Source organism: Vulpes lagopus, chromosome 4 (assembly GCF_018345385.1).
Source record: "Vulpes lagopus strain Blue_001 chromosome 4, ASM1834538v1, whole genome shotgun sequence".
Classification (NCBI taxonomy): Eukaryota; Metazoa; Chordata; class Mammalia; order Carnivora; family Canidae; genus Vulpes; species Vulpes lagopus.
This window is the reverse complement of record NC_054827.1, coordinates 103,074,764-103,100,146: the sequence shown is the minus strand read 5'-3', so window position 1 is coordinate 103,100,146 and position 25,383 is coordinate 103,074,764.

Below are 25,383 nucleotides of genomic sequence, written 5' to 3'. Positions count from 1 at the left end.
GACAAGTTTGAAAAAATTGAATCTTGATCTTGACAGCTTCCAAATATTTAAAGACTGGTGTTGATACTAAGAAATATAAACTTTTAATATTGTATACTGAAATGGGTTAATATTTGGATGATCTGCATAACTTAGTGATCCAATGTTTTCCAAATAATCAATGCATGATGTTACAAGATCATGCATGGTGGAAGAACCATTTAAAGTGCATGCTTCTGCAGCACATATATTAAAGTACAAAATAGAATACTCGATCTTAACATAGCAGAATTTGAAAATTTCATGGATATGTTATCAAAGTATCAAAGTACCAGTATACATATCCAAAATTATGTATAAAGTCTATTAAAATAACCTACACTGTTCTAACTAGGATAATTATAAGGCCACATTTTCTTTATATATTTCAACTGAAACCATATAACACAACTAAATGAATGCAGAAGTATGAGAATCTGGCTGACATTTGTAAGGCCAAACACTAAGTAAGTTTTTAAGTGTAGCACAATGTGACTGTTCTTATTTAATTTTTTTTAATGTTGGAAAAGTTATTTTTGTAAAAATAAATTATTTATGTTAACTTTAATGTGTTTATTAATTTTTTAAAGATATGTATTTATTCATGAGAGACACAGAGAGAGAGACAGAGACATAGGCAGAAGGAGAAGCAGGCTCCCTATAGGGAGCCTGGTGTAGGACTCGATCCCAAGACCCCAAGATCACAACCTGAGCCAAAGGCAGACACTCAAACCACTGAGCCACCCAGGTGCCCCGAGTTTGTTATTATTTTAAATGAATTAATAGCTAATTAAATATTAAGATATTCAGATTCATTTCTATCAAAGTAAATATCAAAAGATAAAATCCACTTAAAGAAAACTATTTGCAGTTGTAGACAATTTTTAAGAGTGTAGGATGTCCTAAGACCAAAAATTTTAGAACTATTGTATCAGCATATTAAAGACCATCAAAAGTCCATTGATACAAAAACTTGTTTGACTGTGTTAGAGCCCAGTGTTTTCCAAACATGTCTGACCTTATAATTTCAAATTATATCTCTTTACCTCTAGCAATATATATTCTATAAGAGTCTTAAAGTTTTTTACATAGAAAATGGACATACCCTTGTGATTCTTAAGTCCCTAAATCTTCATAACCCAAATGTCTTTGGAAATAATTCCTCATTTAGTTTCATCATTTTCCCCAGAGTTCCTGCATGTTTTAGACAAAATAAAGTTTGTGACCAATCCTGCCTTTTTGTCTTCATGGGTAATAAAGAATTTAGCCTTGCCCAAAGAGACATCTGGCCTTTGCCTTTGCTTCAAAGAAGTAATCTCTAAGTCCTTGGAATGTCGTGCCTGACAGGAGTTGTTTTCTTAGGGGCCTTGCTTCACACAGGATAGTCTCACAATGTAACTTATGATGGGGTTAACTGCACTGGAAAGACAAAACAATGAGATTTAGAGTGGAGGCTTTGAGTCACATTCAGAGGGACTGGAGACAGGGGACTGAAATCATTTACATGTGCCGCCATTCATGCCCACATAATAGAGTCCCAATAAAAACTCTGGACTCTGAGATTCTGGTGAGATTCCCTGGTTGACAGTACTTGTGCACATTGGTGCACATCAATCCCAGAAGACATAGATCCTATGTCCTGTCTCCATAGACAGAAGACAAGAGAAGCTACAGATCCACTACTTATATGATCCTTTCCTTGGCTAATTTGTCTGTATTTTTCCATTGTAATCAATCATATCCATGAATATAACAGTTCTCAGTATGTTTTATGGCTTTTCCTAGTAAATTAGTGAACTTGCAAGTGGTTTGGGGAAGTCCCCAAACCTGTAATTGGTATCAAAAGTAGGGTCGTGTTGTGTAGACTGGTCCTTGTAACTTTGTAGTTGGCTAAACTCCTTTGTACTAACTATACTTATTATGGGTACCCATAATGCTTTGTTAAAAAAGAAAAGAAAAGAAAAAAGAAAGAAAAAAGAGAAGAATTATTTTGTTCATGTAGTCATGGAGACCTCTCGATCTCAAGGACAGTAGTAGATCTCTTCTTCAATTGCTACTGTGATTTAGACTAGATTCTAGATTAGAATCTCTTTCCCATTGGCCAGTGATGAGTCTACTGGTAGCCATGCGGCCTATATCTGATCAATGTGAAACAAGTAAAGTCTCATAAGTGAAGCTTAAGGAAAAGCTTTTACTCTGTCTGGAATACAGACATAATACCTGGAGTTGTAGCAGCATTCCTGCAACTTGGGCCATAAACCCAGAGATGAAAGCCAATTTGACAAGAATGGCAGATCAGGAAAACAAAAAGAGGCTTGAAAGAGTTGTGTAAGTGGGCATCTGGGTGGCTCAGTTGATTAAGCCTCCAACTCTTGATTTCAGCTCAGGTCATGATCTCAGGGTTGTGAGATCAAGCCCTAGGTTCAGCTCCACACTGAGCATGGAGCCTGCTTAAGATTTCCTCTCCCTCCCCTCTGCCCTTTCCCCCTAAAACCCCCACCAGTTCTCTAAAAAAGAAGAAGAAGAAGAGAAGAAGAAAAGAAGAAAGAAGAAAAGAAGAAAGAAAGAAGAAGAAAGAGAAGAAGAAGAAGAAGAAGAAGAAGAAGAAGAAGAAGAAGAAGAAGAAGAAGAAGAAGAAAAAGAAAAAGAAGAAAGCTATATGAGGGAGATGGATGGATGGATTGAAAAAACAGGATTTGTCTAAATTGGCTACTAGAATGTATGTTAAACATGTTTACAACTTACTTCAATAGGTAAGCCCCTCTTTTTTGTTATGGAATGTTGTTTATTGAACATTTTTTACATAAGATCTTAGCTTAGAAAAAAGATGTTAGAAGAGCATTTATATCAGTATTTGGCCTACCAAGATATAGTTCCATATCTACTATCAGATGCAAAGTGTACAGACAGAAGAGCAAAGCAAAATTATTAAGTGAAGGGGAAATTTAAGATCTTAGCAAGCAAATTATCAAGGAACCAGAAAGGGGGGCAACATGTTATTACTATCACAGAATAATTTATGTTAATTTTTTTTGAAAAGTGCTAAACTGCAAAATGAACCTACAAATGAAAATTTATTTAAGAGACTACCCAAGTCCATTAAGATTCACTTGAATATCTCTTAAACCCATGCATGGTTCTTCAAGTTTGAATTATTCTTACCTCTCTTCTAACTCGCATCTCATTTCCTCCCACCTAAAGCAGCTAAACCCAAAATAACTGTCAGACAAACTAGATTTGGAAACTTGACAGTTGTTTGGCCTGATAAGCCCTGGCTTGTCTCAGTACCACATGAGTGGTCTGGTAGAGCCTCAATATGGCCTTCTAGATGCTGGTGATCCCAGGAGGTGAGCTGGAAATAGGAGGGATGGCAGGAATGAGGAGACTTGAACTCTCATACTCACTCTGCCTTCATCAAGCTGTGTTACCTTGAGTGACTCTCAGGCCATTTCTGACACCCTGCTCATGCTTTGATGAATGGAAGGAGAACACCACTGGCTGTTGGCAACCTCTCATCTCTCTCTAAAACTTAAATTTGAAACTGCTATAAAAATTCTAAAAAAACTCTAAATATAACCAATAATTTTATCAATGGTCAAGAAGGTGTGAACACCTATGAAAGAATTTTGTGACTCATGCAAAATTCTAAAAGCAGTATGTGTTTGGAATTGTCCTAAGCTGTAGGAATTACCTACGTTTCCACTGTTGCAATTTGTCATCCATCTAAATACATCTTCTAAGAAAAAATAATATACAATACCACATAATTTCAGAGTGACAATACAAAGATAGGCATGAGCTGCTGAAGTCAATTGCTGGATATCAGAATCAGGGACAGGAAAAATGCCAGATTGACTAAAGTGGGATATCCAAAACCAAAGGGAGTTGATGAGATAAGTAGAACAAAGACATAGAGCAAAACAGGTTCAAGAATTAGGGAACTAATAGTGCAGAGAAGCTGATTATAGAGGATGCCATGAGGGGTGGCCCTGTTCAAGAACCACAAGTTCCTAAGACCACAATACCTCACACCCATTGAATCTGGATTTCCACAAAGAAATCTGTGAATCATTTAGGGTACTATTAATGATAGCGAAACATGACCCATCTTAAAATGGCTTAAATAAGGGTCACCTAGATGGCTCAGTTGGTTAAGCATCTGCTTTTGGCTCAGGTCATGATCTCTGGGTGTGGAGCTCAAGCCCTGCATCATCAGGCTCCCTGCTCAGTGGGGAGTCTGCTTTTCCCCTTTCCCCACATTCATGAGCTCTCTCTCTCTCTCTCTGTCTCTGTCTCTCTTTCAAATAAATAAGTAAATAAATAAATAAATAAATATCTTTAAAGATAAAATAAAATAAAAATAAAATGGTTTAGCTAAGATGAGTTATTATCTGACACAAGTAACTCATGAGAACAGTTCAGTATGGACTAATAGTAGCTCAGCAACATGGTGAAAGACACGAGTGATTTCTTCACTACCATATTCAGTGTGTAGGCTTTTTATCAGTGTGACAACCTCAGGCCATCCCCTGATGGTTGTACAATGGTTATTGCAGCTCCTATCTCTACACTGCATCACCATAACCAGGCCTTGTGTCTGGGTCCTTAATTTCCCCCATTTGATTGACCCTGACTCCCCTTTGCCAGAATCCCATCACAACTCCATTCCTAAATAACCCCTGGTTATGGAAATAGAATTAAGACAATTTGTAACTAATTGTGATTCTCTGTCCTGGATGTGGGCAGGATCTAGCCTCATCTGACATATCTTGCTGCCTGGTTACTGGGAGGTGCTGTGGGGAAGTATCAGTTGGTTAGACAACCAAAATGTTCATACCAACCTACATTTTTTTTTAAAAGATACCCTGGTAAATATTAGACAGGTCTGTAGAAAAGCAATTTCTTGAGTTCCTCAATTTCATTAGGTTGTATTTCACCACATGTTTAAATATATACTAGCACAGAGTTGTAGCATGATCCTTTCTTCTATTCTGCACAGACCCCTGCACGAATACAGAATATGATTAGTTGGGGAGGACCAGGGGGTATGACTGCGGTCCTGCTCAAAGTGACTCCTGCCTCTGTGAAGTTTCCATGGCCCTCTCAAACAATGCTGCAAGTGGAAACTACAAGATAAAGGTTAGAGGAAACTACTTGATTAGTTCCCTAGAAGACCATTTTGTCACTTCCACAAATAATGGAATTAGGAGGTGGTGACATTGCAAGACAACTGAAGTCCTCAGGGGCAGACTGGGGCAAAAGCAGAAAATATAAGCTTATTAATCTACATTTGCTTCAAAATCAAGAGATCATTTTAGGAGATTTTAGGTAGATAGAGAAATAAATCGGTGATACATAGATGAATACATAGCAAATCTTCATTATTTGCAGATTCTGTATTGGCCAATTCTCCTACTTCTTGAATTTATTTGAAACTCCAAAATCAATACTCATGGCGCTTTTGTAGTCATTTGCAGTTTGGAGCAGAGTGACAAAAACCGAGTCACCTGACACCTGACCTGATAGTGTCTAGTGATACTCTGTCTTCCAGTTTCAGCTCTCATATTATAAGCAAGTGCCCTTATCACCATAGCTCTCACTAGGTTTCGCATTTTTGTGCCTTCTGTTGGTGGTTTCATTGTTTAAAATGCCCTCAAGCATAGTGCTAAAATTCTGAGCAGTGTTCCTAAGTGCAAGAAGGCTGTGATGTGCTTCATGGAGAAAATATATATACTAGATAAGCTTTGCTCAGGCATGATAACTGTTGGTCCTGAGTTCAATGTTGTCAAATAAACAGTATACATATTTTTTAAGATTTTATTTATTTATTTATTAATGATAGACACAGAGAGAGGCAGACATAGGCAGAGAGAGAAGCTGGCTCCCCCGTAGGGAGCCCGGGATCACGACCTGAGCAAAAGGCAGACATTCAATCACTCAGCCATCCAGGTGTCCCAAATAAACAGTATATATTAAATAAGATTTTTAAAACAGAAACATACATTAAAAAGGCTATGTATTGATTGATTGACAAAATTGTTGCAATCAGACTTATAAGAAACTAACCCTGTATTTCGCCTAGAGACAAGGGTTCTGCATTCCCCAAACAACTACCACAGATAATGAGAATTGACTGTATATATGTGTGTATATACATAAAATGTTAATTATATATGAAATATATGACTATATAATGTTAATAATTATTATATAAGGTATTATGAATAATACACATAATATTTATGTATTATGTATGTTAGTATGTAGCTTACGATCAGATATATGCAACCTTATTATATTCCAGGGCCCAGAATTTCATATAAGGGTTAGGCAATATAGATTCTGGGTGCTTAAAGAACAAAAAGAGGGACACCTGGGTCACTTAGTGGTTGAGAGTCTACCTTTGGTTCAAGTCATGATCCTGGGCTCTTGGGATTGAGTCCTCCATTGGGCTCCCTGCAGAGAGCCTGCTTCTCCCTCTCCTTATGTCTCTGCCTCTCTTATGAATAAATAAATAAAATATTTTAAAAAATAAAAAGAGAACACTGGGTTAAATGACTCAAAGATAATAACTGAGAGGAAAAAGAGAAGTGGTTGTGGGTATCAGAACCTGGGAGTGAGAGGAGGAGCTCTATGGTGCAGACCTCCAGTGAAAGAACACTGCTTGAGGGGCTCAAACCGTTAGCACAGCATAATGAGATTGATTCTGTCAGTATCAAGTGAAGCTAAGACACAACTGCATTGTTGGAAGAACACTGACAAGGACAAGAGGCAAACAGGCAAGATCCAGTCCATCTTTCCTCTTCCAGAGGGGCCATGTCTCTCTATCACGCCCTATTGGCAGAGTCTATAATGTGGGCAGCTGGCAAAGCAGAAATGTGGTTTTAGTCTCCCTAGCAATGTCACAGAAGGCAGGGTTGAAGGAAAAAGACAATATACAAATGACTGTCATTGCATTAGTCTCCTTCCCCTCACATCCAATAATACATACTCAGGGAAGCATTATTCTGACCTGAATTCACTCAAGAAACATACTAAGTTGTATACTAACTGCTCTGGGGTATGTAGCACTGATCATTTCAAAAAAAAAAAAGAGAGAGAGAGAAAAGAAAAGAAAAATTAATACAGGCAACATTTTAATATACAAAGGAATAATGGCCTAATGATTATTCGTATATAGTCGGTCCAAATGATTATCTCTTCATTAACTCAGAAATATAATTCAGTCATTTCTGATACTATGATATTAGTTTATAGGACACTAAAACAATAAAATAAATAGAAAAAGATCACAGTGCATCTACCTCCTGCCATGTACGTTGCATGCCAGGCTTTAAAGGACAGAAGCCTACAAGTCTGACCTGACACTTTAGAAAACAGAATACATATGTACACATCATATTTCAGAGAATTCTAGTCCTGGGTTTATTCATTGCATTTTTTTTAGCACTGTTTCCTACTTGTTGATTTAGTCTTTTAGTCAATGAAAAAATAAGTATTGTCTGTTAAGTAAAAATATCTGCAAGCTCTTGTCCTCTTGGGCTATAAAAATATACCAGAAAAGAAGTGAAGAAATTTACTGAAACGTACAGTCTTTATTAGCATTTCACCTCTGAATAATTAAAAGATCGATTATGTTTTGTCAGCGATTGACACAAAGTTTGCATCTGAAGATGAGAGAGGATTTCATTTTCCAACTCTACTGCTTACTTATCAGCTTTTGTAGAGGAAATTTGCAAAATAATACTGAATACATGGCTGTACATCAGGTTCTTTGTGATTGGGATGCTGACTCTCCCCTTCTAAGTATCCATAAAGACACCTTTTATAGGGACCACAATAGAAGGGAGAGATTCATATAACTGAAAACGGAAATAACTGGACTATGTCTTTTTACCTTTGTATTTGTATCCTCCTCTGACTTCTCACAATGCCAGGAAAGACAAGGAGCCAGAGAGATGAGTGGAAAAACAGAGAGAAAAACTAATTTGTCGGCCTCTTCAGCAATGTTGAGGTGCTTATTCATTTTGCTCAAATATTGAACTAAAAAGGAGAGACTATCATTGCTTGTAACTCACTCTACTCTCATAGTCCACCCTATCAGAAAAGCTTATGGACAGAAAAGCTCCATCATTACACACACACACACACACACACACACAGAAAATTATGTTGCACTGCAGGGTGATTCCCTGCCCTGGAAAGCTGACTGGCAAAAAGGTTTTATCCACAGTAACCTTAAAGGAGCAGGTGAACTGAAGCTACTCCTTCACCAAGGGATGGGGTTTGGTAACAACAGAGTGTAATTCACTCTCTCACATATGATATTAGATCTTTCTTTGCTCTTGGACTCTGTAGTGTACTCCGTGTGATGGGGCAGTTTGTGCCTGCCTCTCTTGCAAATATGACTTAATTAAAACTCTGACTCAACTATTGCCAAGGGAGGAAAACAAAAGTCTGCCCTGAAGATGGAACTGGGAAGCACATTGTTTAGTTAGAATGCTGCCCATCATTAAAAAGGAGGTAGGCAGAAGGGCAGAGGAAACATCAGACCTCTGAAGGGTGAGGGGGATTTTCAGGTTGGCCTTTCTCCTCTATGATATGTTCCTCTCTTTATGTCTTTCTTGCCCTCATTCTTTTGTTTTAAATATTTTTTTTTACCTACTTATCTATTTATTTATTTATGAGAGACACAGAAAGAGAGAAAGAGGCAGAGACAAAGGCAGAGGAAGCAGGCTCCCCATTGGGGAACCTCATGCAGGACTCAATACCAGGACCCCAGGATCATGACCTGAGCCGAAGGCAGATGCTCAGCTGCTGAGCCACCAGGTTTCCCTTGTGGCCCTCATTTTTAAACAGACCCATACCAGGAGCCTAATATTAGATATAAAGGTAGGATAAGGCCCAGTGGGTGGGTTGAGGAGGCCCCCTGCTGTTTTTCCCAAAGGCCATTTGCAGGGCATTTCCAGAAAGGTCAAACTGATAAGACTCTTCTGAGGTGTGCATCAAGACTCTCTCCTTCTAAGAACTGTGTCTCAGGATGATGTTGGGCTTTGTGGACCAGTTAATTAAAAGACTGCTACCATAAGAACCATCTGAAACCATTACACTGTTACTTTCCTTCCATGAGGTAAATATTCTAAGGACCTGACATCCAAGTTTTCAGAGACAGAAGACAAATGGACAATTAGCTCGCAGAGCAGAAAGAAGGTTTAAATTGCAATTCCAATGATCCTATATGCCACAGAGAGTCTGGAGGGCAGTACTCATTCTCTCTGAGATGGGCTACACAGTCCAGGGTATGATATTCTTTAAATATTTAAATATATGGTATGTGCATCTCCCACTTGTGCTTCTTTCCTAGGCCCACATTGCAGTGGTTATTTATTCTTTGTTTGATGCCAGTCATCACCTAGGCCAGCTTAGCCCAGGTGATCCATAGAGAAAAAGGAAAAACATTCTATAATGAAGCAAGGGGTGGCATTTCTGATGCCAGGAAGGCAAATGGGTGAGCTGTACATAGGGTAGAGACAAGAGTCCCTGTTACCCGGAAGGTATTTCCCTATGGAACTGGAGATGGAATCAAGAGACAGGGTACCTGAGGATGAATCTAATAGCGGTTCTATTTCCTTATTGAAATATAATTCTTTACGGGAATTTCCATTTCACAGAGAATTGAAATTGCCATGTCTGCACTGTTCTCTCTGGCCTCAGGGGTTAGTGACATACCCCACGCATATACCTATACTGCTCTCAGACCTCTGGGATGATACATCCACTTGGCTGGGCTTGCCACCCCACCCCACCCCCAGATGCACGGCGCACCACCTATTTAACACGCGGGGGTGTTGTCAGGCATAATGACAAGCCATCTGAATAATGACATCAGTTGTAGGGTGTAAATGAGACAGCTGCCTGCCCCTCTCCCACAATGTGGAAGTTGAGTCAACACATGCCTTTGAAGCGGCAGACTGGTGCTGTCATAAATCTCCACTTCAGTGATGAGCTCCCTTTTACCTGTCAGGTGGCACCCAACCTCTCACCTGTCATGGAGGCTCATGTGCAACAGCTAACTCCTAGCCTAAAAATCCCATACCAAGGAAGACCCGTCCCTCTGAGGTCCAGATGTGGAAATATGATCCCTCCAAAAGCCAACATCATCGTCCTTCCATGGCATGGGGGGTAGGGGTGCTGGTCTGGGAGTTGTGGGGGGTAGGAAGCTGCCCACACTTTCACTTCTGGATTGGGGCAGTCCACCTTCTTGGATAAGGGCCTTGACCGCCTTTGGTTTTCTCTGTCTCACAGCCAGAGCACCAAGACAGCACAATACTCCCATTCCTGCTCCCCTCTGCCAGCTACTTATAATCACAGGATAGCAGGCTTGCATAGAGCACTCTGACACTTCCAGAAAGTGGCACTGCTATTTTAGCAATATCTTGAGGAAGAGCACCAACAGACAGACTGCCCTCCTGGGGTGGCAGGGTGAGGTGGGGGAGGTCGTGAAGGGGCTCAAGGAGAGGAAGACAGTCATTTGGGTTTGTGCCTTCAATTTTTTTTTTTTAACCTGGGATGCCATTTAGGAATCTTAAAGCGAATCTCTCCTCCTCAGCGCCCCCCTTCCCCACCCAGCTGTCTTGATTAGTGGCTCTGAGTATGCTGGTCAGATCTGGGCATTAATGACGGCTAATTTGCCCGAGGTTGGTGCAGCCCAGGCAGCAGACTCTGCACGACCAGCTTTTGCTGCCATATGGGCGGAAGCAGCTGTTTCAATTACTTTCAGTGCCCAGATGTGTCAGACGAGCCACCAGTCCTCTGCGGGGTACATCAGCCACACGGCAGCTAATTGCTTCAATCGCTGTGGAAGCGTGGTGCTGGGTACTATGAAAGGGGGTTGGGGGGCAGCCTGTCGTGGGGCTCACAAAGCTAGCCCCCTGGCTGGCCCACACGGCGCCTGGGCTGGCTGACCCCGTCTTTGGCAGGTGCACACCGCACAAGAGCAGAGAGGCAGGTAACACGTCCTGAGCTTTGCTCTGCCTTCCTCCCCATAGACCATATATGCCAGAAGCAAATGGCATACGGGGCTCTGCTCCGTGGATACCAAAGAAATCAAAACTACGGGATTTCAATTAATAAGCAATTCAGGTTGGTCATTTAAATCTGAAGCTTCAAAGCACATTTTTAAAGGTTAGCATCCCCCTCCTGGCACCCAGAGAGTGATCAATGAATCAATGTGTGTGTTCTGTTTTCTGGTGTATCAGATGGAGGCATGAAGGGAAGGGAAACGAAAGGTCAGCCACCACCCATTCCCCCTACACCATCCTTGGTTCTTGGGAAAAGAAATCAGAAACAAATGTCAGGCAAAGATGTGTCTTCCCATTGTTTGGAGCAGGAGTGGTTGAGGAGAAAACGTGGGATAAATAGAGAGCTGTTATCATCATAATAATACATCTATTTAGGAAAAGAATAAACATTTGTTTTGTGCTAATTCTATGGTAATCAGGGTGATTGTACTGTACTTAGCTACTGGTTGTTGCCATGGTTATTCCAAGCAGTTTGTGGTTATTAATGGCCTAGAATAATCCACAGGGCTCAGTTTGAGACCTTGCCTCAGAAACATGAGTATTAACTTCACTGTTAACAGCCCAACCATTTTGGAGCTCAAAATAAGTTTGCTTCCTCTCAACTTTCTATTACATGGCATCTAATCTGTATTATGAAATGGTTTGGTCCCTTCCTTCACAGTGTTTCTCTCCAAAAACACTTTTTTTGCCATAGGGCTTCAGGGTAATTAATAAATTGATCTCCTGATAAATACACCTCAATGCAATTTAGCAAAAACCATACTGAAAGGAGTAAATGTGTAATCTGCATTTAGAAACTGGTCTGGAGTCACCTGGGCATGGACTGGGATCTGCTTATCTCAGGCACAGCAAATCAGGGGTTAAACCGCAAATTAAACACTCACCTCTTGGGCACCTGGGTGGCTCACTTGGTTAAGCCTCTGCCTTAGGCTCTGGTCATGATCTCAGGATCCTGGGATGAGCCCCATGTTGGGCTGCCTGTTCCGTGGGCAGGTTTCTCTGTTTCTCCCTTTGCCTCTCTCTGTGTTTCTTATGAATAAATAAATAATTTTTAAAAAAAATGACTCCCCTCTCTGCCCAAATCATTTCTCTAAACTGTGTCCCCTTGATTTCCCAACATGATGACGGATTCTCCTTCTCAGGCTGGACACTCAAAGCAAGTCACAACAAGACCTGTTAGTGTTAGTAGTGATGGTGGTTTCTGTATCTACGTGCTAAAATTGATAATCATCAAGAACTATGTTTCTTAAGAGAAAAATCAACAGAACTCTTGGAGACTGAATACACATGAGCATGGACGAAAATATGTGTGATTGTGAGTGCCAGCCAAATTGTATCAGCTCTTCCTCACATCAGGAGATGGTCCATTTTTCCCCTAGCTGTTGTTGTAGAACAAAACCACCTCAAACCTTTATGCCATAAAACCAGACTTGGCTACTGATTTCTCATGCTTCTGTGATTGGCCTGGACCATTCTGCTCCCCACATCACTCAATAGGGACCCTTCAGAAGGTGGCATTCAAGGGTGCATGGGTGACTCAGTTGGCTAAGCAGCTGCTTTTGGCTCAGGTCATGATCCTGGGGTCCTGGGATCGAGTCCTGCATCAGGCTCCCTGCTCAGTGGGGAGCTGGCCCTGGGCTGAGCTATAAAGTCTCCAAACAGGCCTCCAACACCCACCTGTGCCTTGACATTGACCATCAGCCAGACTGGGTTCTCTAAGGCATGGCCTCTCCCTCTGGTTGGTATCTCATCTTTAGGTCCTCTCCCATGAGGCCTCTCTCCAGCAACTCTTGCTGACAGCTGGATTCCAAGAAGCAATGTCAGAATCTTCTAAACTTCTTAAGTGCTAAGCTGGGAGCTGTCACCGGCCATTTGGTCACAGCAAGTCTCCGTCCAGGTTCAAGGCTTAAGGAGGAGACTCCAGCTCTTCAGGGGAGGATGGCCTGCGTGTATAGCAAGTGTGTCTGGTGGGGGGACTGCAGTGACTGCTCCGAAACCCCCATGGGGTATGCGTGCAGGCTGGCGGTGTGCTACAGGTGGGAAGGAAGATATTCTATTTGAAACACATAAATAAGTTAGATTATCCTTATATTAATTTCGTGCAATGTTTTACAAAAAGAAAGCAAAATAAACAAAAAAAAACCTCTTTGAATTCATAGTATTATTCCCTGTTTTGTTAGAACACATAAAGTATTGAAAAAACTGAAAAGCAGAGGTTTTCTTCTTTTTAAATCTCTCTGCTGAAACCTGCCAAGCAGTATTGATTAGAATATTTCCCATGTCTTTTGTCTGCCTTTGAATGCTCTGAATTGAAAAGCAGAATTTGCTCTAGAAGAGAGGCCCATGGTTGTCATTCACAGGTGACTAGAGGAAGAAATTCTCCTCTCGGTGTTCTCAATTCCTATCTGCTCAGTGTTAGCAGAGCTGCGTGTACGCATCAGTGCTCTGGTGGCTGCTTCTTCCTTGAGGCATGCCCACACTCTCCTGGGAAAACGCTAGTTTGTCCAACATTTTAACTTTTAATAAAATAACAAATTTTGTATTAGAAAGTGTGTTTAAATTTCAGAGTTTCCTCATATTATTAATAATAGTTACATAAAATAGATAATGTTTATTGATTGCTGACCCTGTGCTGACCCTGTGCTAGGCACTATACTCGGGGCTTTACATGTATCGTCACTACCTCTCTATTGGTGACATACTGGGGTTACTCTCATTTTCCAGATGACAAAACTGTCATCATGAACCGTTAGATGAAATGAACACTGTCACTCACCGAATGACCAGTGGACACAGTATTTATGCCACAGGGTAAACTCATCTTTACATTTTTTCTTTTCAGAAATTTGAATGCTAGCGTGCAGTTATGCAGAAAGAATAAAAAGAGACTCTGTGTACTCTTCACCCAGTTTCCCCCACTGGTAAGATCTTACACAATATGGTAAAATATCATAGCCAAGAAACTGATACAACAAATTAATACCAATAAAATCAACTGACCATATTCAGATTTCACCAGCTTTACATGCACTCATTTGTGTGTGTGTGGGCATGTGTTAGTTTAACGCAACATTGGCTGACATGTGGATACTTAAAATCACAATCAACACCCTGAACAGTTCAGTCATCAACATTCTCTATGTTGTCTTTTATTAGGAGTCCCCTGGTCCTCCCTCCCTGACACCCACAACCACAATCTCTTCTTCATATCTCTGAGGTTTTTCATTTCAAAAATGTTATACAAACAGAATTAGGCAGTAAGTAACCTTTTGGGATTAGCTGTTTTCACTCCATAATTCCCTTGTGACTCACTCATGTTGTTGCTGCCTGTATTAATAATTTGTTCATTTTTATCTTTCTGTGGTCTGGATGTGCCAGTTTGTTTAACCATTCACGTTGAAGAACATTTGAGTTGCTTCCAGGTTTGAGCTATTATAAAGAAAGCTGCTATGAATATTCACACACAGGTTTTCATGTGGCATAAATTTTCACTTCTCTGGAGTAAATGCCCAAAGTGCAATTGCTGAGTCACATGGTGAACACATGCTTCCTTTTTTAAGAAACAAACAAGCCCAGAATGGCTGTATCATTTTACATTCCCACCAGCAATGTATGAGGGATGTAGTTTGTCCACATTTTCACCAGCATTTGGTGTTATTATTTTTTTTATTTTAGTCTTTCCGATTGGTGTGTCTTATCATCTCCCTGTGATTTGAATTTGCATTTCCCTAGTGGTTTAGGATGTTCAACAGCTTTGCTGGGTTTATTTGCCATCTGCATTTCCCCTTCAATGAATTCTCTGTTCATGCCTTTTATGCATTTTTCTTTTTGTTTGTTTGTTTGTTTGTTTGGGTTTGTTGTGCATTTTTCTAATTGGATTGTTTTGTTTATAGTTAAATTTTTAGGCTTAGTTCATGTATCTCAATATAAGTCTTTTATTGCATATGTGGTTTGAAAATATTTTCTCCCAGCCTGTAGCTTATCTTTTCAGCCTTTACATAGAAATTTTTAACATCAATGAGTCCAATTTTATCATCTTTTTATGGATCATACTTTTGGTATCAATGCTAGGTGCAAATTTTAGGGTGTGACTTTGCTCAGATTACTCAAATTCTTTAGGCCTCAGATTCCTTTTTTTTTTTTTTTTTTTAACTATCTATTTGTGTTTCTTCCCTAGAATGAAAACATTTGGCAGAGGGACTCATGTCCTCTGTTTATTACTATGTCCCCAACACCTAGAATAATGCCTCGTATAAGCTTTCTGCTCAATAATGTAGATCAGGTGAGTGAGTAAATGCATACCATATCTTGCTTCTTAGAGATTCACAATGCTCAGCATACCAAAGGCTCTGAGAAGTCCTGCTTAGGTTGTTTAAAGATAGTGTTGTCCAAATCTGACAATTTATCACTATTAGTGAAAAAAAAAAAATACCCACTAAAATTTAAAGAACTAGAGTTTGCTGGAAATGACTTTGTTTGGGAGATGTTTGGGAAACACTGAGCTATTGTCTTCCCATTTTACAGGTGAATTAACTAAGCCTCTGTGGAGTCCAGAGGTACATCCCAGCCACACAGTGAGCCAGTGGCCTGGCTCTCCATGCCCTGTTTAAGATACACTGGCTCCATCACCTCCCCATGACGCATTGTTTGAAAATCTTTGGGGCTCATTATACCAAACATGCTGATTTTATCTCTAGATTTTGGATAACAAGATCCAGGGTACAGGGTGAAAGTGACATTAAATAAAATAAATAATTGTACATAAAGTGGATGGTTGGGTGCCTGTCACGTTACATACTCTGAGTAAATGGTAACTATTGTCATAAAGAATTAGCCTGAGACAGAATATGTTTTCCCTCACTCTATTCACTTCATATTTTCATTCATCATATTTATAGCACACTTTTAACTTCATGAAGTTCTTCCACTATTTGAACCTCAGAACATGCTCTAAGTAAAGCGATTTTTTTGTTGTTGTTATATAGATGAAGACACTGAGACACAGACCTCTAAAGAGATCTGTCCATGCTCACTTAAATAGTAGGTCATGAAACATAGTACACACCCAGTTCCTCTGCCCAAACCTGACCTTGTTATCATGGCACACATTCTGTCTTTTAACTCCCTTTAGAATTAAATAATTTAAAAAAAAAGAATTAAATAATTAACTGAATTTTAATAGTCATTTTCTCAATAAAGTATAGTCTCATTTCCAAAGAGTAAGTAATAGAATATGATCTATCTCTCCCTAATATTTTTTGTGTGTGTCACAGATAAATACTGGAGGGGGAAGTTAGGTGGCTCGGTGGTTGAGCACCCGCCTTTGACTCAGATCGTGATCCTGGGGTCCTGGGATCGAGTCCCGCATCAGGCTCCAGGCAGGGACCCTGCTTCTGCCTATGTCTCTGCTTCCCTCTCTGTGTCTCTCATAAATAAATAAATAAAATCTTTTTAAAAAAATGAATACTAGGAAACAAACATATCTCATGTTTAACATCTGACAACTTCCGCCTCTATAAGAGATTGCCCAATTTCTTTTTAAATTTGATTTTTTTTTTAAATCTTAAGGAAAGATTCTGTTTACTGACTTATTTGTGCAACTTTAATTGAGTGCTTTTTTCCCCTGGGTTATGTTTACCGTGGCCAAAGAGCACTGTCCCTACACCAAGAACCACGTCTACACCAAGAACCACATCATTAGAATTGGGGGACATGCAGTCCCCAGAAGAAAAGCGATAATGTACCTGAAGAAGATGAGACTATCAATGTATCAACTAATTAATCAGTTAACTAAATGAAGCTAAAAGTTTCTACTACATTCCAGCACTTGGGTTCCCACTAGACACATTCTTCTCATATACATAATATTTTTTTACAATGTCCTGGGCTGCTCTGGCCTACCTTCAACATGATATTCAGGAGTACTTCCCCTTTTTTCAAATATTGGATAATTTTTCTTAATATCATGTACTACCACAAATGCATTTATCTCCAGCCCTTCCAAATAGAATGATCTAAATGCAAAATAGCTAGTTCATCCACAGGCTATTTCATAGGCCCACTCCTTCCTCTCAGAGGTATTTCTATTCCTTATACAGTTTAATCTTAGTCAATTTACATAAAGCCTCTTATGTATCTGAAATGTATGATCCAAAACTTTAAATTCATAAGCCCAGAACATGTGATAGACAATGGCAAAGGAAAAACAGACATAACTTCAGTAAAGCTTTCATTTAGCAAAAGAGAAAAGAAGAAATAGGAAATTGTGTTCATTCTTATACTGTATGTCATTTCCTTTCAATCACAAATGTGAAGGGACAAGATATGTTTGAAAAAGCCTTTGGGTATCCATTAGCTGATTCTCTTTCTTAATAGTGAAATGAATTCTCTCCTTAGCCAAACTGACTTTCCCATCCTTTGGACAGTGGAATACTATCCTCATTGAATGTCTTTCACAGCAGACTCCAAAAGGAGAACAGAAAGACTCTTCCTGCAAGGAGTGTGCTCTCTTAGCATTGCATTTACAGTTGGAGTAGGTACATGTACCTAATATAGACTTAAGGAATGGTGCAAAGTGATATCCCCAGACCACCAGTACCTACATCCATGAAGGTTAAAAATTATAAAAAATAGATTATTGGACCTTAACCCAGACCAACCAAATGTTTAGGTATGGGGTTTACCAATTAGATTTTTAACATGATCCCTAATATGCAGTTAAATATGAGCACTACTATTATCAGGATTAATCAATCAAACTCCTTCTAATTAAACCTTAGTCATCTCTGTATCAATTTGAAAATGAGGCTCTTTCTAGCTTGCCAATAATCAGAATTGCATTTACATATATATATGGCCTAGCTATGCCCTTTAAATCTGAATTTTTACATTTTAATTTTAGTTTCTTAGTTTCAGACTTAGAGACTCTGTTTCAGGGTACAATTGAAAAAAAAATACTCCAGACCACCCAAGAGAGCTGATCCAAGCTGATGAGAGTCCTCAGGAGTTTCTGTAAGGCAAGGGGTTAATGGGACAAGAATGTTTGCATGAGACCCTGTGAACCTTATTTCCTGTGATTCTTCAGGTTCATCTGGAATATCTCTATTCAAAATGAAAGATTCTAGGATTCCAAATCAGTGCCCTAGCATTAGGGTAAGGCAAAAATTTGTTGAACTTCTACAAAGACTGATGAACTACACACAGAAAATTATTTACTTCATACAAATACCATGTTTTGATAACAAAAAATCTGATACTTGCAAATAAAGCAAACAAATAAAAAAGATAGAGTGATCTTTATTATCAAATTAGGGCATTCTCTAACAAGCTTACAAGAGAATCATCAGGCCATTTGTTATTGCTTTGGGCCTAGATATTTTGCAAACTTTTAAGAACTAGTGTTCTTTTGTAGAAAACTGATAAATGGTAAATGTTTTGTGTCCAACTGCAATGCAAATGATTGATCAATAGCAATGAAAATAATTTCTCTCCTATAGTGATGAAATGCCTTATGTTCAATGAAAGATGACCCTAACTAAAGCTTATAGCATAATTCCTGTACAGATACCAACCATTGTTTATCTATCTTAGCAATATTATGTCCAGAATTTTTCACTAACTATATATGCATCATTTTCTTATGTCTTTCTCTGAAAGCAGAAACCTTTGATACATGATCACAGTGTCTTTAAATTAAAATTATGTGTTTTTAAATCTCGAAACTTATGTTCTTGGACAGCTTACACCAGTCTTGCTCTTTCAACTTTTCTCTCAAATTAAGCCAGTTTCACTGCAGCTATGTTGCAGTACTTTATTAAAGGCCAGGAGTAGTTAGCATACTCAGTATCTCCTCATTTTTATACCAAGTTGCCTAAAGCTACAGACTTTGTGGGCATATGGTCTGAGTCCCAAGGGACTACATGCAATAGTTGAACCAACTGCTTAGCTATGGCATAATGAAGACAAAGCTAACTTCTCAGTATGAAACAGAAGGATTCTTACTGCATCACACCCCACCTGAACTTAGCTAATTCCACGTGTTAGGGTCTGTCACATAAAATATCCCACTTTGATCTTAGATAGGACTCAGTTTTTATCAGTGAAAAAAAGAAAAAAACAACCATGGCCCTATGAAGGAGATTGACTCATAAAAATCAAGCATTGAATATACCAACAGTAGGACACAGTTTCATTTTAGAAACAAATGGGAAGAGACACAGGTGGTATTGCTTTTGTGCTCTCTCTCTCTCTCTCTCTCTCTCTCTCTCTCTCTCATACACACACACACACACACACACACAACTCTGCCCCTCTGGCATATCAGTCACCATTCTTCTCACCTCTGTAGATATGCTTTCTCCACAAAGTGGCTGCCAGCAGCTCCACCCTTTATGTCTTACAATTTCTTCCATCAGAGAAGGATGATTCTCCTTCAGAGTTCCAGTTAAAAGAACAATCCCAGCGGAGGACTCTGGCTTGGGTAAGGATCCTACCCCTGTCAATATCTATCTAATATGGCAAAGGTCATGGAGTCACAGTGCAAATGCTAGCCCTTAAGTAACTTTGGTTAAAATGTAGGGACCAATTATTGCCGTGGTAGCCAAAGGAAGGACAGAGTAAACAAGAGGTGTCCACTGGAGGAGATGTCAAGGAGAACAAGGATAATATAGAATCCAGAATATGAGGCCAAGTGTAAAGGAATTAAGAGTACTCCGTTATCAAGGTCAACTGCATGAGGGAAATGACAACTCTGCAGTGAGTAGTTTGGGGTTCTAGTTTCAGGTTTAACACAGCTAGGGAACCTGAGTCCATGGCTTCTCTAAACTTCAATCTCTTCATCTGAAAGTGTCAATAATGATCTCTCCCAGGCAGTGCTCTTGACAGGATTCAGAAGACAATTTGGGTAACACATCAAGCAAGTGCCTTGTGTGGCTCACATTCACTAAAAAGAAGCAGTTACTTCATCTAGAAAAGGAAAAGCTTAGAGAGGGAGACATGAGAGCTACTTTCACATTTTTAAAAGCCTGTCATATGCACATAGGTTTCAACTTTTTCTGTGTACTCTGGAGCATAGAACTTCTGTCAAGAAGTTACTAGGCAGTGAGTTTTACCTCAATAAAAGAAAAGAAAAACAGAATGAAAGCATAAATGAACTGAGAAGAACTGAGTAAATTTCTCCAAAGATTTTTTCAAGCAGATCTTGTTTTTTTCTTTCCCAGAGATAATGTAAAGAATTTGGAAGCCATTTAGAGGTTAGCTTAGAGGGCATTGTCAGTGCCTCCCACCTTGAAATGTCTGTGTTTCTATCACCAGGGAGTGGAGAACATTCCATCTCCAAAGCCAGCAGTGACACTTTCAAATCCAAGTGACACAGCACACCCACATGCACCCCCCTCCACATGCAGCCAGCTAAGGGAATTCTAGTAAATGCAACTCCATTGTACAGTGCTATTTTTAAGTATCAAAAATACCAATTTATAAGTTATATCTCTGTTGTTCCCAGATAATTATAATCTACCTTACAATATGAAAAAGAACAAAGGTGCAATGTTTAGAAACAAATCCTCCACATCATTCCTTATTCAAGATTACTTCTCATTCCAAGGCATTCTATTTTTCATTTAAAGTCCCATTATCGAGATTATGAATAAGATTAAGAATCTTTTGTAGTGTGCATTGATGAAGATCATTTCCCAGAGAATGAGTTAGGTCTCCATCTACTCCAGAAGTCTGGAGGGTCAGAAGTAGAAGAAATGCTAAGGAAAACAAGAGGAGAGTATGGTAATGGCTACAGAGGTCAATGGCCTTGAATATGGTGAGAGAGGGTACCTGGCATAATTCATAACCATTCCAATGGAAGCTTACCACATGTCCTTTCCCTACTCATTCTTCATCCAGCACCAGATCCATTCTTTTGGAGACTGTTATGCTCTTCCCTAGTACATTTTATTTACCTCTAGTCATCTGCCTTACTGATCCTTCCCAGGGGAATTGCAGCAGGAAGCACAGGGGACCTTGGCCTCTGATCTTGGCTACCTCTTAATTGGGAGTCTAGAATATTATGACAACCACATCACACTATTAATAATACGTCAATATCAATACTACCATTCCAGTATGATACCTTAGTATTCCACAGTGCTAGAATAATTATTTTGCCCTCACTTGCCAATCACTGCTTTCTGGCTACCTAATTCCTGTGTGTTATTGTCAGAGGGAACAATTCCATGTTCATGTGTTTTTTACATTAGAAAACAACCAGAAGGTACAGTATTTCTAAGGTTGTCCTGTTCCAGATGAGTTTATTCTTCCTGAAATAGCCATGTAGTTATTCTAGCTGTAGCCTCCAGCTTATTGTCTGGTGGCTAAGAGTCTAGGTAGCTAGGTATCTATGCATTTGTTCTATGTGTCGGTTGTTCAAAGCAGCAAATGGAGCATCTCTCCAAAATTGACTTAGTCTCAGGCATTCTGAATACATAATCTTGCAGCCTGAATCCCATATAGAACTGCCCTTTATCATCTTACTGTGAAGATGATAAAAAAACTACACAGTGATAGAACCCCTAATAAAACCAATACAATATGGCCATTCTCTCCGGGGTTACATTGACACGAATTGGCTTAAATATGTTATCTTGGAACCAGGTCTATGTAACATTTTGCAAAGAGACAAAGAAATGGGAAACAAAGGGAAAAGAGTAAAGGAGTGGCAGATTTTCATGTGACATTTGTATGTGATAAATCATGTAAAATAAATTAACATAGTGTGTAGTATTTTAAAATGTAATGCAATTTAGTGAATGTTAGCTTTTCAACAAATGGGAGGAACAAATGATATCCATAGGCAAAAAAATAGATATCAACCCAAATCTCATCCACTATACAAAAATTAACTTAAAATGGATCACAGACTTAAAAGTAAAACATAAAATTTTTAGAGAAATAGAAGAGGTTTTAGACTTGACACCAAAAGTACAATTTATAAAATGAAAAAATGATGACTTGAACTTCATTAAAAGTGAAAACTTGGGGCAGCCACAGTGGCTTAGCTGTTTACCACTGCCTTCAGCCCAGGGCATGATCCTGGAGACCTGGGATCGAGTCCCACGTCGGGCTCCCTGCATGGAGCCTGCTTCTCCCTCTGCCTATGTCTCTGCCTCTCTCTCTCTCTCTCTCTCTCTCTCTCTCTGTGTGTGTGTCTCTCATGAATGAATAAATAAAATCTTTTAAAAAAAAAAAAAGAAGAAAAGGTATTTTTTTAAAAAGTGAAAACCTCTGCTTTACTTTGCTTTACAAAGGAAGGCCCTGCTAAGAGGATGAAAAGATAAGCTATTGAATAGGAGAAAATATTTGCATATCCAACCAAGGACTTGTCCTGAGACTATATGAAGAACTCTTGAAACTCAATAGCCAAAATCCAAAAATCCAATTAGAAACTAGGCCAAGGATATGGATGGACATTTCACTAAAGAAGATACACAGATGGCAAACAAGCACATAAGATGTTTAGCATCATTAACCATTAAAGGAATGCAAATTTAAACCTGAGATATCAGTACACATCTACCAGAATGGATAAAATAAAATGTAAAAGAAACTAATGACATCATATTGCTTATAGAAATGTAAAATAGTAGTATCCTTCTGTATAGGAGCTTAGTAGTTTCTTACAAAACTAAACACATATTTGCCATACAACCTAGCAACTGAAGCAAAGAAATAAAAACTTAACATTGGGGCAGCCCAGGTGGCTCAGCAGTTTAGCGCCGCCTTCAGTCCAGGGTGTGATGCTAGAGACCCGGGATCGAGTCCCACGTCAGGCTCCCTGCATGGAGCCTACTTTTCCCTCTGCCTGTGTCTGTGCCTCTCTCTCTCTCTCTCTCTCTCTCTCTCGAATAAATAAATAAAATCTTAAAAAAAAAAAACATAGTACTAGAAGTCGTAGCCTCAGCAATCAGACAACAAAAAGAAATAAAAGACATTCAAATTGGCAAAGAAGAAGTCAAACTCTCCCTCTTCGCAGATGACATGATACTCTACATAGAAAACCCAAAAGATTCCACCCCAAGATTGATAGAACTCATACAGCAATTTGGCAGTGTGGCAGGATACAAAATCAATGCCCAGAAGGCAGTGGCATTTCTATACACTAACAATGAGACTGAAGAAAGAGAAATTAAGGAGTCCGTCCCATTTACAATTGCACCCAAAAGCATAAGATACCTAGGAATAAACCTAACCAAAGAGATAAAGGATCTATATCCTAAAAACTACAGAATGCCTCTGAAAGAAATTGAGGAAGACACAAAGAGATGGAAAAATATTCCATGCTCATGGATTGGAAGAATTAACATTGTGAAAATGTCAATGTTACCCAGGGCAATTTACACGTTTAATGCAATCCCTATCAAAATACCATGGACTTTCTTCAGAGAGTTGGAACAAATTATCTTAAGATTTATGTGGAATCAGAAAAGACCCTGAATAGCCAGGGGAATATTAAAAAGAAAACCATAGCTGGGGGCATCACAATGCCAGATTTCAGGTTGTACTACAAAGCTGTGGTCATCAAGACAGTGTGGTACTGGCACAAAAACAGACACATAGATCAATGGAACAGAATAGAGAATCCAGAATTGGACCCTCAACTTGATGATCAACTAATATTCGACAAAGGAGGAAAGACTATCCACTGGAAAAAAGACAGTCTTTTCAATAAATGGTGCTGGGAAAATTGGACATCCACACGCAGAAGAATGAAACTAGACCACTCTCTTTAACCATACACAAAGATAAACTCAAAATGGATGAAAGATATTAATGTGAGACAAGAATCCATCAAAATCCTAGAGGAGAACACAGGCAACACCCTTTTTGCACTTGGCCACAGTAACTTCTTGCAAGATACATCCATGAAGGCAAGGGAAACAAAAGCAAAAATGAACTATTGGGACTTCATCAAGATAAGAAGTTTTTGCACAGCAAAAGAGACAGTCCACAAAACCAAAAGACAACCTACAGAATGGGAGAAGATATTTGCAAATGACGTATCAGATAAAGGACAAGTATCCAAGATCTATAAAAAACTTATTAAACTCAACAGCAAAGAAATAATCCAATCATGAAATGGGCAAAAGACATGAAGAGAAATCTCACAGAGGAAGACATAGACATGGCCAACAAGCACATGAGAAAATGCTCTGCATCACTTGCCATCAGGGAAATACAAATCAAAACCACAATGAGATACCACCTCGCACCAGTGAGAATGGGGAAAATTAACAAGGCAGGAAACAACAAATGTTGGAGAGGATGTGGAGAAAGGGGAACCCTCTTACACTGTTGGTGGGAATGTGAACTGGTACAGCCACTCTGGAAAACTGTGTGGAGGTTCCTCAAAGACTTAAAAATAGATCTGCCCTATGACCCAGCAATTGCACTGCTGGGGTCCCCAAAGATACAGATGCAGTGAACCCCCAGGACACTTGCACCCCGATGTTTCTAGCAGCAATGTCCACAATAGACAAAGTGTGGAAGGAGCCTCGGTATCTATCGAAAGATGAATGGATAAAGAAGATGTGGTGTATGTATACAATGGAATATTACTCAGCCATTAGAAATGACAAATACCCACCATTTGCTTTGATGTGGATGGAACTGAAGGGTATTACACTGAGTGAAATAAGTCAATCGGAGAAGGACAAACATTATATGGTCTCATTCATTTGGGGAATGTAAAAAATAGTGAAAGGGAATAAAGGGGAAAGGAGGAAAAATGAGTGGGAAATATCAGAAAGCGAGACAGAACATGAGAGACTCCTAACTCTGGGAAACGAAGTAGGAGTGGTAGAAAGGGAGGTGGGTGGGGGGTGGGGTTGACTGAATGACGGCACTGAGGGGGGCACTTGATGGGATGAGCACTGGGTGTTATTCTAGATGTTGGCAAATTGAACACCAATAAAAAAATTTAAAAATAATAAATAAATAAATAAATAAATAAATAAACTTAACATTGTACAAATATTGTCCATAGATGTCTACTCATGCATGAGTTTTATTCATAAATGCCAAAAACTAGAAACAAATGTCCTTTAATGAGTAAAACGTTAAACAGACTGTGGTACATCCATTCAATGGAATATTACTCAGCCAAAAAAAGAAACAAACTATCGATACTGGCAACAATGTATATGTATCACAAGGGAATTTTGCTGAATGAAAATAGCCAATCACCATAAGTTGCATAGCGGATAATTCCATTAATATAACATTCTTGAAATATCAA